Raw genomic sequence first — 19,855 nt, 5'->3', positions numbered from 1 at the left:
CTTTTGTATTAAAGAATTAAATGGATGAAATATGAAGTTTTATTAAAAGAAAAAAGGGTGAAAAGAACAAAGTTTTGTCCATCTTTGTTCATCATAGCTAAAAATTAGAGAAGAGAAAGGAGAGGAGAAAGCTCTTGAGTATTCGGTCATTAGGAGGAGAAAAATTGAAGGTAAGTTCTTGGTACCTTGCTTCTATTTTGAGGTTCATGAGTTCTTCTTGATTCTACCTTAACTCTTGAAGTATATTTTGATTTTCGGTTGTGTTGTGAGCATTTGGTCATGAATTAAAATGAAGGAAATGGTTATTGTTTCATGTTCTTTTGATGAAAAATGGAAGATATGTGAAGTTGAGCCAAACAAATGAGCATGCATGTGCCTTAGATGCTAAAAGGAAAAATCGGCTAACATGTTGTGCTTTGAAATGATGAAATGGAGATTATGCTTAAGTAAAAATCATAGATATGTGATGATTGATTGGTGATATACATGTTTAAATAACATGCATGCAAGATAGGTGTATGAAAGAGTGATTTGGTAATAAATCTGCTTGGGACAGCAGCAGTAACGTGACTTTGGAAAATCACCATAAATTGTGGGAGATGAATTAGAAGCTGAATAAATTATGTGATTAAAGCTTATTGAGTCTAGTTTCTAATGAAATAAACAAGAACATATTTTGAATTCTGTACAATGAGAAATTTGATTCGTAATGAAGAGTGGTTAGATTAGTCAAACAGTGAAACATGGGAAACTTTGAGAAAATCTGGTATTGATTGGATAAACCAAAAATTCTGAAAATTTTATGGATAGAAGATATATGAGTCTATTTTCAGAGAAAATTAACGGAACTTGATTTGGAGTTTCGTAGCTCCAGTTATAAATGATTTAGTGACTGTTGCTCGGGAAGACAGCTTGCGGTGAAATTATGATTATGTGGTAAACATTGACAAAAATTTGTTAATGGGTTGCTTATTGATTTCTTATAAGCTTACTATGATCTGTAGGTGTGGTTGGCCGAATATTGTAAGGGATAAATACGTAGTTCGTATTTGAATAGTTAGATTAACGTGTTAGTAATCCAATTGTAGGCGTTAGTGTGTGGATCTCGTCAAGATATCGTCGCAAATGTGTGTAACTAACACCCTCTTTCTTAGTCCGGATCGGCAAAAGCGAAAAGTCGAAATGCCGAAAATCGGTATTTTCTAGATTTTGAGTGTGCGAATGCTCGTGAGGTAAATCGATTAATGTTTTTGGTAAGCTACAAAATTTGGACCGCAAAGTGCATGATTTACGTGCCCTCGATATTTTTGGGCTTAATGGACCAAAATTGGAATGATGGGCCAACAGCCCAATTCAGTAAGAACCCTCGATGCGTGATTACGTTAGTACGTGAAAAGTAGGAATATGCATGAAAAACCCTAAAAGCAGCTAAATTACTATAATACCCCTATGTATGGAAAATTATCGTTATACCCCTAGGTGCAAAATTACCGAAATACCCCTAGGGTTAAATTGACCTAAATGCATGTTTGATTGTTGTTATTTCTTGCATGCCATGTTGTTATTATCGATGCATGGGATTGGGATATTGACGGAAGAAATCTGAAAGTGGCTTGTCCACGATTGGAGGCTTTGCCTCAATTCTTTGATAATCGAGCGGCAAGGTCGCAGAATTGTGGAGTGTTGAAATTTGGGTGGGTTGAGCTATTCCCCACATGGAGTGTATGGCTGGTACGGGTGGAGTGTAGTGGTTGGTGGGTTGAGTAGTCTCCCAAATGGGCTTGCATATGTTTCTTGATGTTGCATGTATTTTGAAATGGGCCTATAGGCCATCTTGTTATCTGAATAAGGGCTAAGGCCCGGTTTATTATAATCTGAAAAGGGCTCGCCCAAGACCACTATTACCCAAATGGGCTTGCATATGTTTCTTGATGTTGCATGTATTTTGAAATGGGCCTATGGGCCATACCATTATCTGAATAAGGGCTAAGGCCCGGTTTATTATAATCTGAAAAGGGCTCGGCCCAGTACCACTATTACCCAAATGGGCTTGCATATGTTTACCGATGTTGCATGTATTTTGAAATGGGCCTATGGGCCATCTCATTATCTGAATAAGGGGCTAAGGCCCAGTTTATTGTAATCTGAAAAGGGCTCTGGCCCAGTACCACTGTAACTTGAATGGGCTTAGGCCCAATAGGCTTGAGCTGACTTGGGCTTTGAATGGGTTTTCCTTACACACTGAGTTTCCCCAAACTCACCCCTTTTATTTTCATCCACGCAGGAAATCCCCAACCATAGTGGGCTTGGAGCTGTGAGGGAATTCGGAGTGGCCACCCGTTCTGAAAGTTTGATTTTCTTCTGGTGAACTGGACATCCTTTTAATTATGTTTGAGGTTTTGGGCTTTTAAATGTAATAAGGCCGCTTATTTATTTTTGATGGTTTTTTATATGTTTTATTAAGATAGATAATATTTATTTTAACTGTTGAAATTGGATAGCTTTAGGGCGCGTTTTCAAAAACAACAGTTGATTTCAAAATAACACGACAACAAGCAAAGCTTCCGAATGAAAGTATTTTCCAAAATTAATCACTTTTCCTAAAATGACTTAATCAAATCGGTTTCCTAGAAATATCCATGACGTTAAGGTGTGGCAATGGCGTATGCATGTCTAGGATTGGATCCGAAGGAGCTTGGTACTTAAACAAATCCGATGGACTCACCACCTCTTTTCCGGTTTCCTACCGGTGCATGACTTCCTTTCACTTTAACCCTTAATGAATTAATCTTTTGAACATCAAGTACGATTTTCTGGACTTAGAATGGAAATTTTTTTTACGTTTTGATGTGGCATGCCGGATCCAGCCATAACTTCTGGGCCGGGTTTGGGGTGCTACATTTGATTTCAAAAGGAATAGGGTGAAATGCACATGGTTGATAAAACTAATCAAATATGTCCCCCAATGTTAACACAACTGCTAAAAAAATTGATTGATATGCCATAACTTAGATATTACTCGTGTTCGAAGGAATGTTGTTGTAACGATCCAAATTTCAATGTTGTTGAAAAATGAGATTTTGGAACTCCATTTTTGTAAACCGATTATATAAATATAAAATAAGAATATTTACAGAGTTAATATAAAAATATATTGAAGTTCGGTTATGTGATGTAGTCGAAAAAATAGTTAATTAAAACTCGGGGACTAAATTGTAAAAGTTCAATTGCTATTGAGTTTTAATTAAGAAAATGCTTGAGAGTTTAGAAAGTAATTATTCCAAGGGCTAAAAATGTTATTTAACAATTATTAATATTGAGATTGTGGATGATGATGGTTATTATCATTAAGATTAACTAATAGTATTTAAAGTAAATTAAACTATGATTAAACTAATGAATTAAGATTAATTAGAGACTAACTAAGGTATAAATAGTTTGATAGTAGAAAGAAAGATGATTTTTATCATCTTCCACCATTCGTCCAAAAGGAAAACCAAACTTCATTTTCTTTGAAGCTTAACTTTCAACCATACAAAATAATAAGGTAATCAAGATAGTTTTCATGTAAATTTTATAAATTTATGATCATGGGAGCTTGATTTATCTAGCTCATGTATCAATTTTTTCAATTGTTAAATTTTTCACAAGTTGTCATAGTTGAGAAATTGATGAATTAAGCTTGAAATTGATGGAAATTAAGCTTAGATTATGATAATGACTTAATTGTAAAGTTTAATAAGCTTGATAGTTAACTTTGTAACTTTTGGTACCAAAAAGAACAATTTGAAAAGATGTCATGAAAATATGCTAGAATAGAAAGTATAGGGTACCTAATTAAAGAATGTGAAATCAAATTTTTATTCGAAGCTAAATATCGAAAGATAAACATATCTCAAGTTTAGGGACTAAATTGAATAAAATAAAAATGTTTGGCTTTGTATTTAAATTTTAATTTGATGAAAATTGATATTTTTATTTTTCATATTATCTTACGTACCAGGTCATGGAGAGAAAGGAAATGAAGAGTTGTCGACAAGTAATGCAACAATTCTGTTTGTACTTTTATGAGTCGAGATCAATCTATTTATTTACATATTCAAGTTAAATTGCATGATTGAGTGTAGAGGTGAGTTAATTATGATCGTACTAATTGATTTGCTATGATTATTATTGAATATCTAGATAATGGACTGAATTGAATAAAACAGAAAATAGCATGATTAGTTTAGACATGATATGTGATATGAAAATGGATTGAAACATGCTATATGATATGAAATATTTGTATATTGATGATGAGTTGAAATGAGATTATAAAATTGAATGTGAAATTATATATGAATTGGATTGTATAATTAAAACTAGATTATTGGTACCCTATTAATTGCCTATGTAGAATCGGATATAGTAGGAATGCCATAAGATAGATTGAGTATGAGTTAGTTTGACTATATGTTTATTAACATTGGGTGCATTTTCCTTTGGATGTTTCGATGAGTGCTAGACACACCTTTTATTTTGGTTATACCGATGAGCACTAAGCTTAATTTATATACTTTAGACATTTTGATGATGCACTAGGTGTCAAATTGGTGTGTTGGTTGGAATTTGTTTATTCATTCAAGTCCAAGTTAGGTTAATAGGGATATAAAATGTAAATTGGTTAGATGATGTTTGAAATGAATTGAAATATGAATTGGTAATACTACAAATGTATATTGCGATATACGAATATCTATAGCATGTGATGCTGAATCTGATGCCCTAAGTGTAGTATTTTCGTCAATTTACATTCTAATTTTTTGAATAGATTGGTTAATTAAATTATTCATGAATTAAATCAATACTTTGTATACTTTTCTCATATGATTTTTGCACATAAAGTAAAATGGAAGCAATGTTGCTCATTGGTTGTCTAACGTTTAAACTAATGTTAAGCAGTATTACGTGGTCGGATTGTAATATGAAAAGATAACTTGTTTTAGTAGATGTCCTTACTCTAATCAGAACGAGCAAACAAATTGAAAGACTAATATTCCATCTATCAAGTCCAACTAGGGAAATGCTTTGTCTTGGGCATCGGAGTAGATGACTCCCAGAAGACAAAGACATAGATGTGACTGATTGGACTGATAGTACACTGGACTAGACCCAAGAAGTATAGATCTTGAATCCGTTTATGGATTTATTCACTTGTGACATTCATAGTTGGCTTACCTAATTCCTGAGTGAATGAATGATTATGTATGCATGACTCATATACTTTGATATAAGTAAAAGCCTGAGTTCAAATAGATAAGGAACCAAAAGCTAATGCGTTAGGTATATGACTTTTGCAATATGTAGCATTTTTCAAAATAGTGGAATTCATAGCCCAATACATGGGTAAATGATATCCTTTCATTGGTATTGCATGATAGATGAAAAGTAAACATAACCATGGGTCGTTTGTCTTTATGATGAATGACCTTATTACTATTTTAATAGTAATTGACTTTTCATGAAGGAAAATGTAATGGTTACCATGATATAAAAAAACATCATATTGGGAGAGCAAATTTATCTCAAAGAGATTAAAGATATCCTATAATGGTAACACACTTATGACAAGGTATTGGATGAGCACTGATTGAGTTGCTTTTGTAATAGTATGTCATTAGGGAAAGCTCAGTCACGATGCTATAGTGGAATGACTTCATAATTAAATGAGTTAATTATAAATTATTTAAGCCTTAATCACATATGTCCAACGAGTCTCTCTGCTAGCTCGTTGAAACCAGAAATGAATTGTATGTTGAATCAAATGAACGAAAATAGATAGAAATGGTTAAGATTGAGAAATGAGAAACATCTGAAAATGAATGTGGTTTTCTCACTAAATGGAAATAACTTGGAAAATTAATTTATGGTTTTCAAATTATTATTTCATTAATTAAATAATTGAAGTTCAAAAATGGAATTAAATTAAGGCATAATTGTAAAAAATACCCTCAACGTTTATGGGTTTTCACATTTGAGCCCTTAACTTTTTTTTCGGATTGACACCCTTAATGTTACAATTTTTAAAAAATCGATCCAATTTTAATGGTAAACGCGAATTGACCATTAACCAAACCACAAGTCAAAAAAGTAGACTATGTGGCATGCCACATAAGGGCACGACGCCATAGATGGCGTAATCTATAAAAAATTGTTTAACATATTTTTTTCCATTTTGTTTAGTCTTCTTCTATTTCCCTCTTCCCATTTAGTTGTTCTCTTCGTTGTCTCCAACTCCCACCACCGTTGCCTTCCCTTTCACTCCTCACCATCCCAACCCCCATCACCACTCTGTTCCCTCTTCTTGTACAGCAAACCAAGTCCATATCTAAGCTTCAGTCGATGAATTGGATCGTGGAGTTTCTTCACCAGTGTTGCTTTGGGACTCAACAACTGATCCTCAGGCATGAGATTAAACTACATTGCACTTGTAGAGAACTGAAACCTAAGCATTTGTAGAGAACTGAAACCTAAGCACTTGTAGAGAACTGAAACCTAAGCCTAAGCTGCTCCATATTCCATATTTCACCCAAATGAGAAAACAACCCATTCATCGCACCCACAAAGGACCAAAAAACCAAATACCAGATTTGCAAATCTATAAAAACTCATAAACTTTGAGGGTATTTTCTACAATTATGCCTTAAATTAATTGGTCATGGTGAATTCGAGTACAAAAAAATTATATATATTTTCTTATAGATTTTTTACGGTAAAGTTGCAATGATCTTAATGAAATTAGAACCAAGTTGAAAAAATTTATTTAATTGGGAAATTTATTTATTTAAATTAATTTATATTCTTTATTTTGGAAAAAATAAAAACATGTATTGAGTTGGGTTGAATGTTAAAGTGTTAGCCTAAAAGTTTAGGAAGCATTTATAATTGGACCCGATAAGGGAGAGGCATATTTAACTAGGTTTGTCGCCCGTCTCTTTCCTAGTTAGACTAGGATTCTGTTTTTCTATTGAAATAGACCTCTAATAATTCAACAAGTGTTTCACTTCTTCGCCCTATAAATAGAAGGCATCAATAGGGCTAAATATAGAATTTTTTAGATATTGTTATTCTACCTTAAAAGAGTGAGAATTTATTTTCTAAGTATAAATTCTATTTTCTAGAATAACAATTCAACTGGTTTCTATTAAAGATAGAATTTGTTTTTCCACTGAAAGTAAAGTAAATAATTTATGGTTCTATGTTTGATTTGAACTTGTTCAAGCTCACACTCGAAGCAATTCGTGGTATGAGAATAGCGGGGAATGTCGCTTGATTGAAAGTTAGGAATGACAATGATCCATCTAGCAAAAAAAATAGGTGCGATTTTAGAAAATGTTTATTTCTATAAATATCACAAATTGACTCGATTGTTAAAATTTTAGTTTCCCATTATGCAAGAAAACTATTCTTGAATCGAATTTTTTCCAACCATCGGTATCAAAGCCAACTTGTGCTAGTTTTATATTATAAATTAATACCAAAATGTTTTTCTCTTTTCATGTGTGATTAATTTTGATAAGATGTGTCATTCTTGTAATTATATGCAAGTTTAAGGGAATGTATGCTAATGAATGTATGTTATTATTTTATTATTATGTATGATATGGTAATTTTGTCAAAATTATGATTCACAGAAAACTAAATGTAATTTTTATTATTTTTTGGGTATGTATAATTAGACCATGAACTATCATCTTCTAGTAGGATTATTTTGTTATTTTAGAATAAATTATGAGTCGGGAACAGATATAGGAGAACCGAGACACATCCAGGCTGATCGAGACGGTGCAAATTTGACCTAGCCTAATCAGCAAAAAGATCGACGATGGTCTGGCAATTGGAGGTTGTTGGTGGTCCGAAGGTGATGATCGATGGCAAGGGCCAGCGACAAAGGTTAATGACAGCAGCGATAGTCAACAACAACCCGATAATGGCCAATGGTGGTCAATAACAATGGTTGGGGGAAGTCTAGCGGTAGCCCGATGATGGCAGCGACAAAGCGAAAACAAGGGTGGAAAAACAACGTCAACAATGTGAACCGGTACCACAACAGAAGTCCGTTGTATCACCCCTTACCCGTATTTGACGCAGGAATAGGGTACGAGGCATTACCGGACTTAAACACAAGCATACGTACATTTTTTAGCCATAAAATTTTGCACCAAATTAAAAAATTTTAACAATCAATCACATCGTCCCAAAAACGAGCCTAAGAGGCCCAAAACATGCTTTGGAAGCGGTTCAGGACTAAACCGAGAACTTTAAAAAATTTTATGACACTTAGAAAAATTTTGCTAAAACAGGGGTCACACGCCCGTGTGGCTTGGGACACGCCCGTGTGGGCAAGCTGTGTGGTCACACACGTTCGTGTCCCTAACCCGTGTAACTCTCTATTTGTCACCCAAGACAAATTGAAGTCATACGGCCAAGATACATGCCCGTGTCCCGAGGTCGTGTCCTTCACACGGCTGAGATACACGGCCGTGTCTCATACCTGTGTGCTCGATGCTGAGCATTCTGTTTTGCAATAATTTAGGTATAGGGGACACGCGGCCAGATCACAGGTCAATGGGGCTGACTGTGTGTCACACACGACCTAGACACACGCCCGTGTGTCTACCCGTGTGGACAATAATAAAGCTATTTACCAGGCCATTTGCCACCCTTATTGACAAATAACTTACCCCAGTCCAAAGGCACAAAACAATACATACTTAGGCAACCAAAACATCCACATTCATGGTTAAAACATATCAACTTTATATCTTTATCTAACATATTCACTATATTTATTAAACCCTAAATGAAACATACAAATCTCACATTCATTAGGCTTTATTCAATTACTATCTAGTTACTAAATTATACTCAAATTCCTCATCTCATCAATAGGTCACAATTCCAAACATTACACAATCATACCATAACTCACATTTCCAAATATTTCACATTCACCAAGCATACCATGATCATATCACCATAGACATTGACACATATATGAGTATACTTAGGCTTACAACCATGGTGCCACTATAAGCCAACTTACATGGCTAAATAACAAAACAAGCCTTTGACGATTACAAGCCATTACATTGGCTAAAATCATATGACGCATATAACAAAATGACCAAGTCCCTATACATGCCATAACTCAAAATACTTTAATTCATCAATACCTAAAATGATAGCTTGATAGTGGGATAGAATCTCTAACGATCTCCAACTCGAGCTAGCTTGATGGCACTATAAAGCATGGGAAAGGATGGGGGTAAGCTATATAGCTTAGTAAGTCCGTACGAAAATAATAAGCAACTCTTACCAATCTTTTATCAAGTCCAACAATTTAAACACAAGATAATACAAATTGCTATGAACCTCACAGTTATAATTTTAGTCACTCACAACGTTTACTCTGTCAACTTATAAGCATAATTTAACATATTTTGGCATTAGCCTAACAACCGTAATCTCTCATTTGTAACATATTACAGCAATTAACAAATCATTTCAAACCTCATAGAAAACATGTACATTAATTATGTGTACTCATATTTCCAAGCATATATCTTAATATCTTTCAGTTACCTAAACTTATATCTTCCAGTACTTTCATAACCATTTTAATAGGCAAATATGCCAATCTTTCCTTATTCTCATATCTGATAAATCACAATTTAAGTGAACAAAACATGTTATTTCACAACTCAATTTGGCCCGAAAGCCAATCACATGATCTTTAACTGAATTTATCATGAATTCATTCATCACAAGTATAGACCAATAATCACAAGGTTTTCACAAAATCATTCTCGTGGAAATCATGAACTCATAATTTCATGAAGTCAATGCTTATAAACTTTACGTACAGGCCTGTATCAAATCATAATACTTACATTCTCTTTCTCTTTTTTGACATACCCATTAAATTACCTGTTGAACCACTTGGAATACTAAAGGATACTCAGGAATCTTGTACTCACAGTACTGTACCAATGCCATATCCTAGATATGGTCTTACATGTAATCTCATATCGATGCCAATTGCCCAGCTATGGTCTTACATGAATTCTCATATCGAAGCCATATCCCAGATATGGTCTTACACGTTATCTCAATAACCCTAATGTCATGACATTTGTATCCTATCTATTCGTAAGGTTCAACTGGGACTTTCGCTGTATCGAATCTTTATCAGTCATTTCCGTAGTATCGTACTCAATAGCATTCACATTTCATTTCAATAATATAGCATTTACCACAATTATATCAATTAATCATTTATACATATATAATTTAATACTTATTAAACATACGAACTTACCTCGGCATAAAAATGACGAAAAGGGTCTAACCGTCAAATACTCATTTTTCCCCCATTCTAATTCTGAACCTCATTTTTATTGATCTATAATATCACATTTAACTTATTTAATCATTATACTATTCAAATCAGCTCAAAATCACATTATGGAAAAATTACTTTTTTGCCCCTAAATTTTGACATTTTTACAATTTAGTCCCTAGGCTCGTAAAATAAAATGTACTCAATTTCTTCAATACCCATACCTAGCCTAACCTTATACATGCTTATAGAATCCCACATTTTTCTTTTATTTTCATTTTAACATCCATTTTACAATTTTTTACAAATAGGTCCTTTTAGGCATTTCATCGAAAATCACTTAGCAAAAGTCATTTATCATTAACCAAACATACATTTCCTACCAATAGACATCAAAACACAAAAATATCCATCATGGGTAAAATTTTAGACCTTGATTATTTCTTAAATTAGTGGTAGAAATAGATAGATCATGTTACGAGGATTTCAAAAACATAAAAATCATTAAAAACAGGGCTAGAACGAACTTACAATTGAGCTTGGAAGCTTGAAAAACCCTATCCATGGTTTCTTCTTGGTACATTCAGCCATAAGGTAGAAGATGAGCAAAAATTAGCTTTTAATTTGGCTTTTTAATTCATTTAATTACTAAATTACTAAAATGCCCTTAATAAAAAACTTTAGAAACATACCTAACCATTTCCATTTTTGTCCACCAAGTTAATAAATGGTCTAATTACCATCTAAGGACCTGTAAATTAAAATTTCATAGCAATTAGACACCTCTAGCTTATAGAACTCAAGTTTTGCACTTTTTACTATTTAGTCCTTTTGACCAAATTGAGTGCCCAAACGTCAAACTTTTTGAACAAAATTTTCAAAAAATCATTCCATAAAACTATATACCATAAAAATATAAGAAAAATAAATTTTCTTGCGTTAGATTCATGGTTTTGAAACCACTATTCTGACTAGACCCAAAATCGGGCTGTTACATCCGTGGTGGCAAAATAGAAGACCCAAAGTATGGTTTGGGGTGGATTTTATACTTTTAATTTTTTATAGGATGGAATTATGGAAACTTTGGCTAGTCAGGGTCATTTGAATTTTATGCTTTTATATGTGATAGCATGATGATATTTATTGACTATGAATGTATGTTCATGTATCTATATGATAAGCCAACCATATAGTTTAGAGAAAAAATGTCAAATTTTCTTGTCATGCTAACTACCACTAGAAATTCGAACATCTAGACTGAAAATATTGTAAAAAAATGATAAAACATAGAACAATGGTGTTCGTAAGTATACAAGCCAAATTGTAAGATAGTAAGTTTACAATGAAACACTTTAGCTATCGCTATCGGACCACCGTCGATCACTTCTCGGTTTTTTTGGGTCAAAAGTGTCATCTCGATTGATTTAGATACATCTAGATTTTTTGGGTTTCGCCAAAAAAAATTAGGTTACAAAATTCCTATGTCCATTTCTAGCTCACATATTTTAATCTAAATAAATAATAAAATAAAAACCTTGCGTGGAGATGGTAGTCTACGATCTAAAATACACATACTCCAGATAATAATAAATTACAATTAAAATTTTAGCAATCACAACTTTGGCAAAATCACTTTATCATCCATAATAATAAAATAATATCATACATTCTTTCGCATCATTCCCAAAACATGTATACAATTACGAGAATGCCGCATCTTATAAAATATAATCATACATGAAGAAGAGAGAGAATTTGGTTCTTAATTTGCATCATAAACATACCATAACTATAGCCTCGATCAAAGGTATTTTTCAAGTTGGGCAAGTGTAGGTGTTCATAAGATGAGAGAACGAGACAAATGAAAAAACTCCAGTGGGAGAAGGAGCAATTGGAAGAGCTGAGATGGGCGAGACCAACAAATGAATTCAATGGTAAAGTTTAAGGAATTGTCGAACAAGTCCAGTAGCACAACATAGGTTTTTAACCATCGAACATAATTAATTTGTAAATGTTTTACATTAATTTGTTAGATTTAGGAATTAGACTTTTATTGTCTTAAAATTAGTAGGAAACAGTTTTACGAGTACAATGGAGGAGCTATACGTCAATAGGGTGCATGTATGGGCAACCAAGGACCTTCTAAAAATCCCGGAAAGGCGAAATCGAAGCCTTATCGTCACATAACAATCCCACGGCATGACACAACCCTTGTGAGCCTAAACACACAAAAATTTATCATCATGTCACGCCATTCACCCCTGTAGCACGACATGTAAGCCATTTTTGGCAACTTTTTAGTCTTGATTCGACGCAAACTTCAAAGATTTTCACCAAGTTTGGATGAAAAGTAAAGCCCTAGATGGCTTTTATATATTGCCCTTACCAGCTGATACACCTTTCAAATGGTCATAGTCACCCAACTCAACGTTTATGACCCTTTTCTTCTGGATTTTGTGAATTCTTTGCCTCTTTTTTGCTTATTAACCCTAAAATTATGACTAGAAACTTGTAGAATGAAGAATAATTGCTGATAACTTCAAAGATCTTTGACAAAGGGAGAAGGAAAACAAACTTGAGAGATTCAACAGAAAGCTCCACTTTAAGAGAGAGGTTTCGAACTCTTAGCATCGTTGATGAGTGAGACAAGAGACATAATCGTATCACTTTATTGGGAAAAACTTTGTTTGACCCCCAAAGAACACGCATGTATCCTAATTGTCTAAAATTTTATGCCGCCGTGAAAGAATCCAAGATGAATCAAGAATGGGACATGCTATGGCGTCGGGTAACTATTTGAGGCAAAAAATTTCCAATATCATCATTGGAAATATCGAGGTATTATGCCACTCCTATATCTCTCTATTATTTTATACAACGAATGAATCTCATGCACTTTTCGAGAGAGAAAAGAGATGACATAGTCAATCTCCAAATGAATGGACAAGGTGCTGGAAACTACATCTCAGAACAAATTTCCCAACATCAATACCACAAGAACAGCTAACTTCAAATGCAATAATGTGGCTACAGTTTATCAATACTAAAGTTTATCTAGTCGCTAACATGTGCAACATAGATATGTTCCAAGCCATGATATTGCATGTCATACTATGGAGAAAAAATTTGTGTTGGTACATGGATCTACCAGAGCATGTTGTTTTGTGTCAAGAAAAACAAGGTTGAATTGTTTTTCCCTCATTTAGTAATGGCCTTGTCTAAACAAGCACAAGTACCAATCGGAAAATTAGAATGTTATCTACAACCATCGAAACTGCCAATACATGAACCAAATTGAAAACACTTGGGGGGAAATAAGAAAGGAAAGAGGGCCATTAAGTCAAAACCCCATCTAGGTAAGAATGTATTACCTAGTTTGGAATGGATGCAAAAACCGAAACCAATTTATGAAGATTATGCGAAGAAAAATTGGATGGAGCTACCACAATTCCTAACTGATCAGTACGAGGCAAAGATCGAACTAAGCAAGGAAATGGAATTGGAAGAAGAAGAAGAAAAAGATCTAGAGGAAGACCCGGAGGAAGAGTCAGAAGGCAAACCAAGCAATGCGGATGAAGAGTCAAAATCTAAGTCCGACTAATTCTGAACAATTTTTTTTTATTTTTTGGGATTTTTTAATTTATTCTTATTTGGAATGATTTTTAATTTTTGGTTTAATTTTTAATTAGTTAGGATTTAGTATTTTCTATATTTGTGTGTTGATTTTCCTTTGTAGGAAACTCGGAATTTGTGGCAGCACTACCATTGTGATCCAAAACTTAAAGGAGGAATAGTCTCATCCTTTATATTTTTAATTGCACATTAGAGACAACGTGTTGAATAAAGTGTAGAGGTGACTTAGGAAAATTTTTAAAAAAAAAATTCTATTTATTACTTTATTTTCTTTCTTTCATTTTTAGTTTTTAATTTTTTTTCATGTTTTCTATGTGCTTGAGCTTGTAGAAATACAAGTGATTGGTTAGGAGCGTATACCTAGGTTGTTTGTTTAAATTGTATATTTAGCATGAAATTAAATAATTTAGGTTATTTATATTTAGAATAATTTGTTCAGTTTATTAAACGTAAATAGAAAAATAGATTAAATATACCAAGTGATAAAGGTAGATACGAATAGGTAATTATATTTCTAGAAGTCTAGGATGTTCGAATTATAAAGAAAATACTCGGTAAAATTCATGGTTATGGAAACGGTGCAGTATGACTAGTATAACCCTTACAAAAAGTGCCTGAGAAAAACCTCAATCGTATTGACACAAACAAATAAAAAAATCATAAGGGATTATACAGGGAAATATTATTGCATTATAGTTCAAAGCATGAACAAAAATAAACTGAGTATGAAAAATATTTGAACTGAATATACCCTACAAAAATAAACATTATATTCATATCTTCATTTTGATGAAGCTATATATTTAATTTTCTTTAACTTGTTTACTTTTTAATTCATTGAACTAATCCGTTTAGGTGTAAATAACCTTGAATTGTTTAAATTTCTAGGTAAAGTTATATATTTAGGCAAATCTTCCTAGTGTCGATGCTCTGATCAAATCCCGTGTATCAAGCTAGTTCAAGTACATTTTCATTTCTTTTCATGTTTATTTCTTGTTTTCAGTTTTAGTTTATTTTCAGTTTTTATTTCTTTTTGTTTTGTTTGCTTAAGGACGAGCAAAGACTTAAGTGTGAGAGTATTTGACCTGTTGTCAAAAATAGTAATAAATTCGGGTAAATATCGCACTTAAAGAGCTTATTTTCTATGCAATTTAGGATTTTATATTATATTTTTGGTAATTACGTCTTAAGATTAAATATGAGTAAAATAGGTGTTTTTTAACACATTTTATAAGTGTTGTGACTCAATAGGCTGACACGAGCTTTAGGTTATGCTAATATGTTCAAATAAGTGTGTAGAATGCAAGACTAAAGGCCCAATTGATATGAAAGCAAGCGAAAAATGATGCACAAGCTTCCTAAGACATCAAAGCACAAAACAAACGACTAAGGAGACTTATCGAATTAAGTACAAGTGTTTCTAGACTAAAGAGACTTATCGAATCCTAGCTTCCAGCCAAATGATCTTCTCCACTATCTTCGAAACCTTGTTTGCTAAGAGAGTGGGCTCTTATCATGAAATGAACATGAAAAATGTAAATTTCCAATGGGGGGAAAGTTCACTTTCCCTATAGGGAACCAAACCGAAATTCACTATCATGTTTTAACAACCCATTTTCAGTGGTGTCGAAAATAGTGGTGTTGGGACCACAATTCTAACCACTAAGTCAGTAAATATTATTTATTTAATATTTAAAAGGTTACTAGAGTGTTCTATTAAATTTTGGTCTGGTAATGTTGACGTTTGGCTAGTTAATTAAGGAAAAAAGACTAAATCGTAAAAAATTGCAAAAGCTAATTGCTATTAGTTTATATGGATTAAATGGGTCTAAATAAATAAGTGAATGGTTTTAAATGGAAAATATGTCATTGTTATTTTCAATAGACGAAAATGGTGATTATTAAATTAAAATAATGTTTGAATTATAATAATTAAACTTTAAGTAAAAATAAAACAATATTCGTTAAAAACAAAACAAAAGCATCATTTTTTCTTTTCTTGTTTTCTCCCACTGAAACATCATTGTTGAAATATCTTATAGTTTAGTCGATTGTCCTCCTTGCATGTAAGTTGAATTTAAGTCTGTTTTTTGTAAATTTTATGTTTTGAGATCATTGTAGCTTAATTTAGCTAACCTAAGGACTATTTTGTAAAATAGTTAAAGGTTCTGAAATTTTCCATTAATTATTTTTAGATGTTCTTGAAGTTAAATGATATATTTGTGAGCTTGGTTGTTAAATAGGACTACTTTGTAAACAGATTTTTGTTAGTTTTAAGTTTATGGACTAAAATGATAAAATAATGAATTTAGCAAGAAATTCTTTTAAAATTTCATTAATTGTGGGCTATAAAAGAGTAAAAAAGAGTTTCGCTAACATGTTTTGGGCTTAATTATGATAAATGTGTAAGTTTCAATTTTAGGAACTAAATTGGATAAACTGTAAAAGTTTAGGAAAATCTTGTAAATTATTGTTAAGGGTTCATATCCATAATTTTGAGCATTTAAGGTATTTAGAACTGTTAATTGAATTAAGTTACTATATAGATCAAGAAATGGACCAACCAGTCGATAAACGCAGAAAGGGGAAAATTGCTGAGTAGTCTTCGGTGTGGTATTTGTTGCTATCTCATTTAGGTAAGTTCGTATTAGGTTTATATTTTTTAATAATTGCTTAATTTCATATTATGTATGTGTACATATGTATATGTTGGTATGGTTGATTGATATAAGTACTAAAAGTGGAATTGAGGGACTAAATTGTAGAGTATGAAAATTGTACATGTTTGAAATGAATTATATCATTATATGGATTTTATATGATCATGTTGAATATGGTATTGTGTTATAAACATGAAAAAAGTATGGAATTGAGTTAAGGTTCGTGTAAGCTTAATGAATGATTAGGATACAAAGGACATGTCATTAGGGTTTATCAGGCACTAAGTGCCCATGATTATATTTATTAGGTATACTTTGTACCGTGTTATATTTATCAGGCACTATGTGCTGATGTTATATTTATCAGGTACTATGTACCAGTGGTGGACACCATACCAAAGGTTAAAATCTAGCATTTGTTGCACATTTTCGACAGCTTGTATGAGCAATATCGAGTAATGGTTAATATCCTAATTATTAGTTTGTGTGAGAAAAGTTATCCTGAGTATCCAAAGTTAATTTACTAAAGTTATCCAAGCAAAAGAAGTTAATGAAATGAATGGACATGAAATCGTATGACATGAAATGTTATTCATTAACTGAATGTAAATGGCATGTGTATTATGCTATCTATATGTCTTAATAATGCTATATGCTCATGACTAATGATTTTGGTATTGTAGGGAATTTGTAACATGGCAAGGAATACTAAGTTGTATGTTAATTTCAATTAGTAAGATTTTACTTGACAAGTATATGTGTTTAATTATATGACTTACTAAGCTTTAAGTAAGCTAACCTCATTTTATTTTCTTTCCTATAGATTATCAGATTCATGTTGTCAATTGGATCATCTTTGGAGATCACACTATCCGTCAACTCTTTTGGTAGATTTTATCCATTTTGGAATAGGTTATAAGTGGCATGTAAATAGGTATTTTGGTTATGAATGTATATATATATATGCAAGTTGTGGTTTCAAAGGGTACTTGAATGTTAAAATGATATTTTACTTAATATGTTAACTTTATGGATGTGAATGTCCATTTGTAAGAAATGCTTTGATCTTTCTCCATAGGTTAAATTTTACGGTACTATGGAATGTATTGGTATGACATTTATGTGCTTTGGATGTTGTATGTTTGAGCTCTTAAGCAACACTTTGGGTGATGTAGATTTTGAATTAGCTAAGTTAGGTTATATGACCCTTAAGGTAAGGTTATGGTAAGTGCTTATAAATGCTTTGTTTGTGTATTTGAAATGATGGTTATGTGAGAATGTTTAGGTAGGTGAATAGTGGTATGAATGGTGATGAATATTTGGTTGTGACGAATGGTTGAATTGAGGTGCCAATTGTGGCATATTGGTTAGACACTTAGGATGGATGATATATGGTACATTTTGGCAAGTTCTTGATACATTTGACAAGTTAAATGGATGGCATATTGCATGACTTGTGGCTTAAGTAAACCTAGGATATGGTTGCTTGTTTTGGAAGGTATCTTAGGCACACACGGTGTAACAGCATGTTTTTAGTCAAATCGGAAGAGTGGTTTTGGGACCACAAATCTGAAGTTGAAATAATAATTTTATTATTATTTTAATGTCTACAGGATGATAGTATGATTGTGTGAAATTTTCATTCAGAAATTTTATCAATTGAATGCTTAATTTGATAAAAAGGACTAAATCGCGTAAAATACAAAAGTGATGTTCTAATAGTTAAAGGTATTAAATGGCTATGAAATTAAATAGTGGAGGTCCTTATGTGGTAAATATACCATTTTTAATTAAAAAGTGGACATTTATGGACATCTTTTAAGTGATTTCTGTTATTTAATAAAAGGTTAATTTTGGTATTTAATAATTAAAGGTTAATTATAATAAAACAAAAAAAAGTCTTCATCCTTAATTTCCTATATCCACAGAAATTGAAGAAGAAAAATAGGAAATTAGGGTTCTTCATTCATCCATTTTAAATCCTTGTAATTAGGTATGATTTTTATCCCGTTTTTAATGATTTCTATGTTTTAGATATCGTTGAGCTTAATCTAGCTAACCCAGGGACTATTTTGCAAAATTTATAAAGGTTTAGGGTTTTTCCATTTATTAATGTTGGTGTATTTTGATGTTTAATGGTAGAAAATGCATGCTTGTTTTTAGATAAACAACATTCGTAAAGGGATTTTTGATAAAATTGTCAATTAGGGGTTGAATTGTGAAATATGTAAATTTTGTGGTTAAATTGTGAAATAAATGAAAACTATAGACTACTAGGGACCTAATTGAAATTTCACTAGCATGGGTTTTGGTTGAATTGCATGAATTTGTGATTTTATGAAATAAGGACTAAATTGTAAATCTATTGAAATGTTAGGGAAAAAGTGTAAATTGGTCTTAATGTGTATTTTGGACTAAACTGAATAGAGAGATTATTAAATAAGTTGATCTTAATTATATTTGGATCAATAAATGTGAAATACGGATTTAGATCGAGGAAAGAATAAGGTTTCGAATTAATCAACTTAATTTGCGGTTTTTGCATTCGAGGTAAGTTCGTATGTGTTAAACATTATTATACTTGTGGTTTAATGTTTTGATATTACATAAATTGTGAATACGACATTGCGGACATGTTCAACGATGATTCGACAAGTGAGAAAGTCTCGATTGAACCTTAGAAATAGATTAGGATACGAATGGCATGTCATTAGGGGTTATGTGATTGGGTGCTGGTCCGTACATCTTACCGGTGGCTGAGTTATCGGGCATGTGTTGCGGGTACTCATCAGCTTGTGTGAGCAGCACCATGTAGCTTCATCATGACTGTCAGCTTGTGTGAGCAGATCCGTTCATAGCTCTAGTGTGAGCATTTATGTGATACGAGATTGAGATAGCTTCGGCTATATATATGGCACTTAGGGTGCGAGTTTCCTGAGTATCCAATAGTATTCTAAATGGTTCACCGAGTATATCGAATGCAAGAATGAGTATGAGACTAATAAGAGGTAGTATAGGTATGTACGTGAATAGTATAAGTTTTGAATCAATGAGACTCGTGAATTTTACATTTAATCTCATGTTTGAATATGTGGAAGGTTTGTGAGATATTATGAGTTGTGCTTTGATATATATATATATATATATATATGTTCAATTGTTAAATGGTGTATTTATG

General features: G+C 32.5%; 1 long non-coding RNA gene across 1 annotated transcript; it reads left to right on the top strand.

Annotated features, from left to right (window-relative positions):
• Nucleotides 1-35: 35 nt before the first annotated feature.
• Nucleotides 36-2,433, top strand: LOC128281362 (uncharacterized). The gene is made up of 2 exons (XR_008271568.1): nt 36-170; nt 2,285-2,433. It is a non-coding gene; the product is annotated as an uncharacterized LOC128281362 (long non-coding RNA).
• The last annotated feature ends 17,422 nt before the right edge of the window (nt 2,434-19,855 follow it).

This window comes from Gossypium arboreum, chromosome 10 (assembly GCF_025698485.1).
Source record: "Gossypium arboreum isolate Shixiya-1 chromosome 10, ASM2569848v2, whole genome shotgun sequence".
NCBI lineage: Eukaryota > Viridiplantae > Streptophyta > Magnoliopsida > Malvales > Malvaceae > Gossypium > Gossypium arboreum.
The sequence above is the reverse complement of the archived record's forward strand: the minus strand, read 5'-3'. Positions and strand labels throughout refer to the sequence as shown.